Below are 8,874 nucleotides of genomic sequence, written 5' to 3'. Positions count from 1 at the left end.
GCGAGTGATCGATTGATGTGTAGGGTTGTAAGAGAACCAAGCAATAGGTGATTGAAATTCATATAGAAGCTAGTACCTTAAAGGGCTATTACCAAGCCATGGAACTTTAAATATATTGATGGGAAACTCAATGTGTAATAAATTGTAAATGAAGTGTTCAACTTTAGAGAACATAGCTCTACTAAACTTGTCCTTCTAGTGTATTTGCCAAAACGGTTGTTCTCTTAGCATATATTATCACCATGTACGTGACCACTAACTATACAATAGAAAGTGTAGCATCTTTAACACAAAGTTTGAAATTTCTTTGAAAATGAAATAAGACCAAGGATGCACATCTAAAGCCCTTTGTCAATAACATCGTTAAATAACTATTGTGTGTGCATCTTCCATTGAAGAGTGGAGCAACTTGGAGCATGCAAGAGTACATGTGTTGCATTTGCAACATAGCGATGTTATAGGCATAGCCACATCTATCGTTAGGTGCATAGGATGATCCCAACGACATCCTACCTCATTAAGGAGTACTTGACTAAGTGTAATCAATCAAACAAATAGGATGATTTGAACAACACATTCGCCTACACATCATTTTCAAATCATATGGTGCGAGAGGTTGATGCAAGGAGAGGATAGATCATGTGGCTAGCAATCCCTTTAGGTGGCACGTGAAACTATAGAAATAGGGAACTAGGGAAGGTTGTAGATCTATGTATGGATATAGTTACATAGACAAATACAAAGACTTATGTGATTCCATGAAACCTTGTCATGAGCTTTTGCAAAAACTTAATCAAAATTGGCTAGCTAAAAGTTTTCATTACCGAAATAGAATATTGAGTCCCATTGAATAGAATATTAATTTTCATTACCCAAATAGAATATTAATTTCCATGTGTTTTTTGTGCATGCACCAGCCAACGCGTAGGTTTTGGCACCACTGTTCATATGTAGATAGCGATTTTGAGAGCTGAGATGAGGGCACTGCAGGATGCTGGGGCACCCCCTCACTTGGTCGCAAGTCTCGATTCAGTCATTGATGCTCTAGGTTGATCAGACACATTTGAGGACGTTTTGGATACCTTTCAGGCACATAGGCTGAGGCAGAGATCGGTGGTCATGGCTTGGTTGGAGAGCCATTCGAGAGTTGCTTGAGCGTGAGTCACCTCACAGGCAAGGCTTAGAGGATATGTTTTGGGATGGTCACACTGAGGCGATGCGACCACGATCAGGGCAACCCTTTTATATTTTATGTTGTAGGCACCCTGTCATAGTAGCGCACATTTATCCAAGATATCTTGCTGCTATGAATGGTGGTCAATTGCTCATAACTGCCAGATAGCCAGGTCATTTGCCATGCAGCTATATGTCAAGTTTGTGCTTGGTCATCAGGTAGACTACCTTAGTACCCGTCAAGGATCAGGAGTAGGACATGGTAGGATGGGGCATCAGGAGCATCAAACTGCAGGTGTTCTCGGCATCGACATGAGGCACCACAACTGCACACTATCCCTGCACTGACATTGCAAGCTATTGGAGGATGGATTAGGGGGGATGTTCATTCAGTGGCCTCATCCTTGCACGACATGGTCTCTGCCCTATCGAGATCACTTTCAATTCCACCTCCCACATCTACGGAGCCTCCCACATCTACACCACCTCCCATATGTGCACCATCTCCCACATCTACACAGCCTCAACATGAGTTGGATACTCGAGATGCATGGATTGCAGAGTTGGAGGCATTGTTGGCTGAGTCTAGGGTCGAGGTTAGTTATTCTGATTATTTTAGTTTATTTTTTTGTTGCGTGTTTTTGAACTGAAGTTTTTTTGTTCATTCTCACCATGTACGCGACATGTTTGCTTGGCAGGCACATCTATTGCGACATGATATAGAGTCTCATGTACGACAGTGAGGCAGATATGGAGTCTCATGTACAACAGAGGTGGATATGGAGTCTTTTGTACGACAGTTGGAGGCGGATTTGGAGGAGCAGAGGACTCGGACACTCATAGCCTACCATCGAGCAGAGCACTATATTTTGCACAGTTGAGACATATTAGTCGTGATCCATCTCGCCATAGAATCCACCCCAATGTGGACCTATACCTCGCCCCTCTTATAGATGTGCCGACTAGGACACCCATAGATGCACCAGTCATAGCCAGGCTTCCTACAGCCACTTGCGTCCTTTGCCACGAGGATTTTGACACTGAAGGGTGGTTTGGACTAGGGTGTGGCCACATCGTACATCTCCATTGCATGACCCGCCACATGGTGGCATGATCAGTGTGCCATGTATGCTTTGCTGACATTGATGTGGCCACATACAGAGAACTAGGCATGGATGATCTGCATCCTGGTCATCGTCAGGCCATTGATCCATTTGCCTACGAAGGAGGAGGCATAGAGAGCTTTGCTACAGCAGGAGGGTGCTGATACTTCAATGGTTGCAGCATGTGCTTTGCGACGCTTCTCGTATGGTGATTTCATGCCAAGTGACAAGGCACGAGCAGAGGAGGCACGTCGTATTGAGTGAGAGGCAAAGCTTCAGATATCATTGTAGCAGTGGGTGGAGTAGCAGACCAGCATCTTCTACATGTAGAGATGATTACTCGAGCTAGATTTGAGGCATAGGTATTTGCAAATGCACGACTTTGGGAGCTGAGGCGTGCATACATAGAGGAGACGAGGGAGGTAGAGATGGCAGTGGTGGCTCATGCAGCATGCCCTCCTCATCATCAAGATGAGGCTGGCCCATCTGATCCAGGAGATGAGGCTTTGCCCAAGGATACACATCCTTGCCAATCACTCTGAGCTTCCAATCGTCTTTTGCTCCAATCTCTCCGAGCTTCCAAGCTTCTTTGCCAGTTGCTAGTAGCTTCCATTTGACTTTTGTTTTTAGCTTCAAATCGCTTGTTTCCTCGGTAGCCTCCATCGCTTCTTGGGTAACCTCCATCCCTTCTTACATGTAACGTTAGATCGTAACGTAGATTTGCCTTCTTCTGCAAACTAAAAGGGAGAGTGTGGATCATTTGAAGCACCACGTGGCAAAGGGAGTGTGTTTTGAAGTGCCACGTGTCATATCCATAATGGTGCTCAAGGAACGTTCTATGGCTTTGAACATCAATCACCACCACCTTTAGGTCTATATATTTGTCCATGAATTTTGGCATTCTTGCCACGGGGTGCATGGAATCTTCTATAGCTTCAAAAATTGACCACGACCACCTCTTGTCTATATTAGAAATACACATGAAGGTAATCTACCCATTTTTCATTCCAAAACAAGGCACTTAGTATCACAAACTCTGATATCTTTCAATGGAACAATCACTTATGTGTAGAATTTTAGATTACGAACGAGGCATATTATATGTACCATCAATGTACTTCCTTTAGATTACGGTTGTGCCAATCCTCATCACACTATAAACTTAGAAAAATTTAGTGAGATAATGCATGAGTGAAACTTTAGTGGTTTAGTGAAATAAGGCATGAGTATAGTATCAGGCTTAAAGGCGATGTTAATGTACATATTATGTTGGGAGGACAATCTCACCTTTATGAAAAAAGAGGATTGTCCTTTTGTAGCCATGAGGATTGTTATTTTCCCTTCATGTTGCAAGTGCTCTACATCAAGACTCCACTATTCTACTTTTATATTAGAGTGAATACCTTTCCAAGCATGACATAGGCAAGGACCTTAGGGATCTCGCACTTTATAAATAGGGACTAATGTGCCTAGTAGGGACAAAGGCACATTCTCAATCATGCGTGTGATGTGAAGGAAGAATATGGCCCTCTTGCCAAACTTATTCCTTGAGAATAAAGGGGCCTTGAGGTCCTATGTAGTTATACTATGTCAAGTTGCACTGCCCCTTTTGCAAATGGGAGCACACATCCACCCCAACATCTTGGCATTGGGATATGTAACCCAAGTGCCATCATCTTCTTATTAACTAAATAAGAGAGAGAGAGAGAAAGAAAGAGAGAGAGAGAGAGAGAGAGAGAGAGAGAAAGAAAGAAGGAAAGTCTATTAACGTCCATGGGAGACCAAGAGGTCTATGGGACAACATGAAAGCCATCTACTACATCAGCTTAGGAAGGGCGTAGGGCAGCTCCCAAGGAGTGCAAAAGCTACTCCATTTATTTAGAGAGTACCTATATTGTAGCCTAGATAAAGCATACACACATATATATAGTTGGCCTTAACATCAATTTAAGGCTGAGAGTCTTTTGGTTTTGATTTAAACTCTTTAATGAGTGCTATCCCATCCCGGTAGACTGCCCATTTACCATCCTTCCTGGCAGCCCGAACCTTTGCTAATTCCTTTGCCTGATCCTTCAGTTGAGCCTTGGTGAGTTCCTCGGCTATCCATATCTTCGTCCCTTTCAGCTTGTGAGATTGTCGTAAAACTTTTATACGTATGTCTCGTGAGTTGAACGTAATGATAGCATGGGCATTACGTTGACCGATTTGAACTGCTCGAGCTTCACCGTCATCATCTGGGTTATCAGGATTGTCATCAGCATCTGCTGTCCAGTCAATAGTAGGCATGGCTATTTGGACATGTACTAAGGTATCACTAAAAGATTCATCTTCTTTATACCATCCATCTAGAAGCCCCCCAATTCTGATTTTCAAAGCATTATCCTTTCTAGCTACATGTTCTTTAATCTCTTCTTGAATATAAGCTTTGTTGACCTTTGCATCAAACTCCACAGTCACTTCTTGCTTGGCTGTCTGCATTTCAGTATGAGCTAGATTCTTGACTGCAGAGACTAGTTGGGGGGTAGGGGGGTAGAGAGAGAGGGAGAGAGAGAGAGGGAAGGGATTGGACTACATGCCTCACACATGCAGGCACGCATGCTCATTGGGATGAATGATGGATAGAATGGTGGTTTTCCCTTCAGGCCATCTCATTGTGTAATGACTCCCTTGGTCAAACACTTGACTTCTACCATTGTGGGTCAAAAAGGGGCTCTTGCAACACACATTCCTTGCCCCCCCATTCTCTCTCTCTCTCTCTCTCTCTCTCTCTCTCTCTCTCTCAAGTGCTAGAATAAAATTTAACAACGTGAGACAATATTGGTGACCTTGGAGCCCATTCTCTATCCATTGGTCAAAGTATGCAAGTTGTCAATTTAAAATTAAAATCACATAAAAATTCCCTTGCAAAGTTGCTTTTAGTCAAATCAAAATTGCGGGTAATATCAATTTCACAAGTGGGTTGAAGATGAGCTCTACAAACTAGGCACTGTTGCAGCACACTTTTATGCCCTATTAAGTTGAGATTGAGCTTTGAACTCTACCATTGTGGGGCTAGGGAGATGATTTCTCTATCTTTTTTCCTAGAAAGATGATCCCTCTGTCACGGGACATGGGTGCACTAGTTGTTCCTTCTAGTCTATCAAGTCTATTATTCACTTAGGTCTTTCCCAAGGAAAGTGTTAGTACTTATTGGAAACCCCGTATGATTTGCATGTTGACCTCTTGCTCTGATAGGTCCATGGATCCCTCTGTCACGAGATGGCCCTTCACATGGGTGCACTAGTTGTTCCTTCTAGTCTATCAAGTCTATTATTCACATAGGTCTTTCCCAAGTAAAGTGTTAGTACTTATTGGGTTTTATATCTTGGATCTAAAGGCTTTCGCATGCCATAGAGGGATGCCACTAGTGAGAAACGTTTTTTCAGTTTTCATTACTACTTAAACGTGGGTCGCCCCTTGCCTACAGATATAGATGTAGATAAAGATTCAGATACAGATACAGATACAAATACACATTCACATGCACATGCACACCCGCACATGTACACACGTATACACAATATTTTAGCTCTTAATAATCTACCATGTAGTGCCATGAGCATTCATGGCCTCTAGTTAGATTGAGTTTCAAAAAGATAGATTCTCTCTCTCTCTCTCTCTCTCTCTCTCTCTCCCCCCACTAACTTCTTGCAAACCCTTCTTTTGATCTCATTGATTCTGAATAAATCACATGGTAGTATCGCCCATGAACATTCATGCTCTATTTTAGCACTTTGCTAGAGGAAATGGCTAGAGGGTAGTGCTCTAGTGAAGACTTGGAACTAGATTAGTGTGATGAATCATACATTTTTAGCATTAAATAGTTCTCGTTCTCCATAAACAAGTAATTAGTGTCCATGTACTATTCATGCTACTTGGTTTAGTTCTCTTCTTATGAGCACTCTCTCTCTCTCTCATAGGCTTTATGCCATTGTAGCCTCATACATCACTGACTGACTCTTAGGCTTGACGTCTTCACCAACTTCCAGATGATCACATAGTGCTACTAGCCCCCATTCTCTCCATGAGCTTAGAGATTTCTCTTTACTTATTAGTATCTTATGATTGTTGATGCTTGCTTAGAGGCTCCACCCTTTTAGCTTAGTGTATAGGTTCTTTTAGTATGTCTTTCTTTCTCTCTCAATACCCGTCTAATCTCTCTATCTATCTATGAAGGGTAGAGTGGGGTATCTAGGTTCAATACGTGTCTAATCTCTCTCTCTCTCTCTCATCAATATGTGTATCTCTCTATTTGTCTGTTTGCCTATCTCTCTCTTTCGGTATCTGACTCTGTCTTTATTGACCAGTGTCTCCCTCCCTTTTTCTATGTGTGTGTGCCTCTTTTTTATTATTTATCAACTTGTCTCTCTCTCCCTTTTTGTGTGTGTGCGCGCCTCTCTCGCCCCTTTTTGTGCAAGTGTGTGCCTCTGTCTCTCTCTCTCTCTCCCTCTTTCTATGTGTCTTCGAGAGGGCAGGTGGAGTGGGTTTGTCACAATAGATCTTGTTATGGAAAATTTCATTCAATCTCTCTCTCTCTCTCTCTCACACACACACACATATTTTCATATTTTAATGTGAAGCTCTCTCTCACACACATGCACACTTTTTGGGTGAAATTCTCTCTCTCTCTCTCTCTCTCTCTCTCTCTCACACACACACACACACACACACACACACTTTTTGGTGAAAAACACACACTAATTTTTTTTGGTTGAAAAACACAAGTGTGAAAAGGGGGGAAAAAAACAAAGGAAAAGTGTGTGTGAGTGTGAGGCTCTTTCTCTGTGTCTCGTTGTGTGTGTCTCTCTCTCGATTTCATCGTGGTGGTAGCTCGTCCTGCTCTTGTGAGCTGTGTTGTGTACATCGCATGGATCCGGCACTGCTTGCTTCCCAAGCCTCGAATCGCTAGCCTTCACAAAATCCTCACAGCCCAGCCCCCTTCACAACCATGACTCTACCTTCCTAGCTAGCTAGCTTCGCCTTCCCACACCCTCCCACCATGAGCTCCCCCATCGCTCCTCTCCACTTCCTCATTCTTGCTGCTTTCGCTTGTAAACTTTGGGCACCCGCTCTCTGCGACGATTCCAGCTGCTTGATTGGTCTCAAGAATTCGATCCAAGACTCCGGTGGACGATTGTCGCAGTGGACTGCCTCCCTTTTGGCCTCTCCTTGCGACACCCCCAGCTCCAGTAAACTCGACGGAATTGGATGCAACAATGGTCGCGTCTTGTCTATCGTCCTCAACCTCTCTGGACTCACCGGTACCATCTCCCCAAGCATCGTTGATTGTACTGACCTCCAGACCGTCGACATTTCTTCAAATCAGCTCTCCGGACCCCTTCCCACGAATATTGGTAACCTCAGCTTCCTCACCTCCTTGAATGTCTCCAATAATCAGCTTACTGGATCCATTCCCGTCGGGATCAGCGCCTGCGCTTACCTTAATATCATCGACTTGCACGGTAACCAACTTAGCGGAATCATTCCGGGCCAGATTGGACTGCTGCAGCGGTTGAAGTTCTTCAATGTTTCGAATAATCAGCTATCAGGGCAGATACCCACTTCCCTTTCGTATACTTCAACGGGCGCGCCTCGGTTCAATGCGAGTTCTTTTTTTGGAAATAAGGACTTATACGGTTATCCCTTGCCGCCTCCAACAAACCATAGCCTTTCCGTCGTTGCCATTGTGGGCATTGGGTTGGGGAGCGGATTGTTGAGTCTCATTGTGAGCTTCACGGCTGTCTGCATCTGGCTTCGTGTTTCTGAGCACGGCTTTGCTGCTCAGGAAGGGAAGATTTCCCAGCTGGTGTCAGAATCGTGATCTCCGTATATCAAATCAGCGCTCTTTTTTCAGCGTACGTTCAGATTCCAGAACAGGCACCTCAAGTACAAGCTTCACAAGCATTTTGACGTACGGACGAAACATTGCCAGGCAAAGGCGCACTTGCCGGAATAGTTGTATTACAAAAAATGGCTGTGTGGCCAGATCTGAAGTCTGGTTCTGGTGGAGTGCCTACACGTGAGTACCTAAGTGCAGATTGTTCTTTGTAACCAGTGGTCTCATAGGTAAAGAGTATCACCCCACTCGCTTTGTAATATCATTCTTTCCACGTTTTCTCATGGTGGTTGGACGGCGGATCAAAGAGAACCTTCTTTCAGTGTCTTGAAGTTCCAGGTGGTGCGATCATCCACCTAAATGTTAGTGTTTTTCTCCATCTGGCGTGCAGGGCTCTTTGAAGGTTTGGATTCAATGCGAGCGTAGTTCAGGGCCTGCAAAGTCAAAAAATGAGCATAGTTCCTGTACGAGATTCGATCAATAAATAAGCTCTTGAAAAAAATATTTCGTCCTTGTTAAGGCTCTGCAACGGAATAGCCTCTTTCTCACGCATTGAGCGTCTGTGCGTGGTACTGACTCACAGTCCTGTTCCTTGCTAGTTGTTAAGTAAATCATACACAAGAGGCGTGGCTCAACTTGTAATATCGGCTGGCGCTTGACATATTGCAACCAACCCTTCCAAGAGAGGCCTCTTACAGCTTGCTAGCTCATTCATGCCTATTG

The 8,874-nt window shown here is 43.8% G+C and overlaps 1 pseudogene across 1 annotated transcript; it reads left to right on the top strand.

Annotated features, from left to right (window-relative positions):
* Positions 1-7,113: 7,113 nt before the first annotated feature.
* LOC147894133 (receptor-like protein 57 pseudogene) lies at positions 7,114-8,583 on the top strand (annotated as a pseudogene). Its single transcript, XR_015542079.1, has 2 exons — positions 7,114-8,381; positions 8,543-8,583. The product of XR_015542079.1 is annotated as a receptor-like protein 57 pseudogene (transcript).
* The last annotated feature ends 291 nt before the right edge of the window (positions 8,584-8,874 follow it).

Source organism: Dipteris shenzhenensis, chromosome 14 (genome assembly GCF_047967505.1).
Source record: "Dipteris shenzhenensis isolate YYH24624 ecotype China chromosome 14, Dip_SZ_1.0, whole genome shotgun sequence".
NCBI classification, from domain to species: Eukaryota; Viridiplantae; Streptophyta; class Polypodiopsida; order Gleicheniales; family Dipteridaceae; genus Dipteris; species Dipteris shenzhenensis.
Note: the sequence above shows the minus strand (reverse complement) of the source record. Positions and strands in the feature narration are given on the sequence as shown.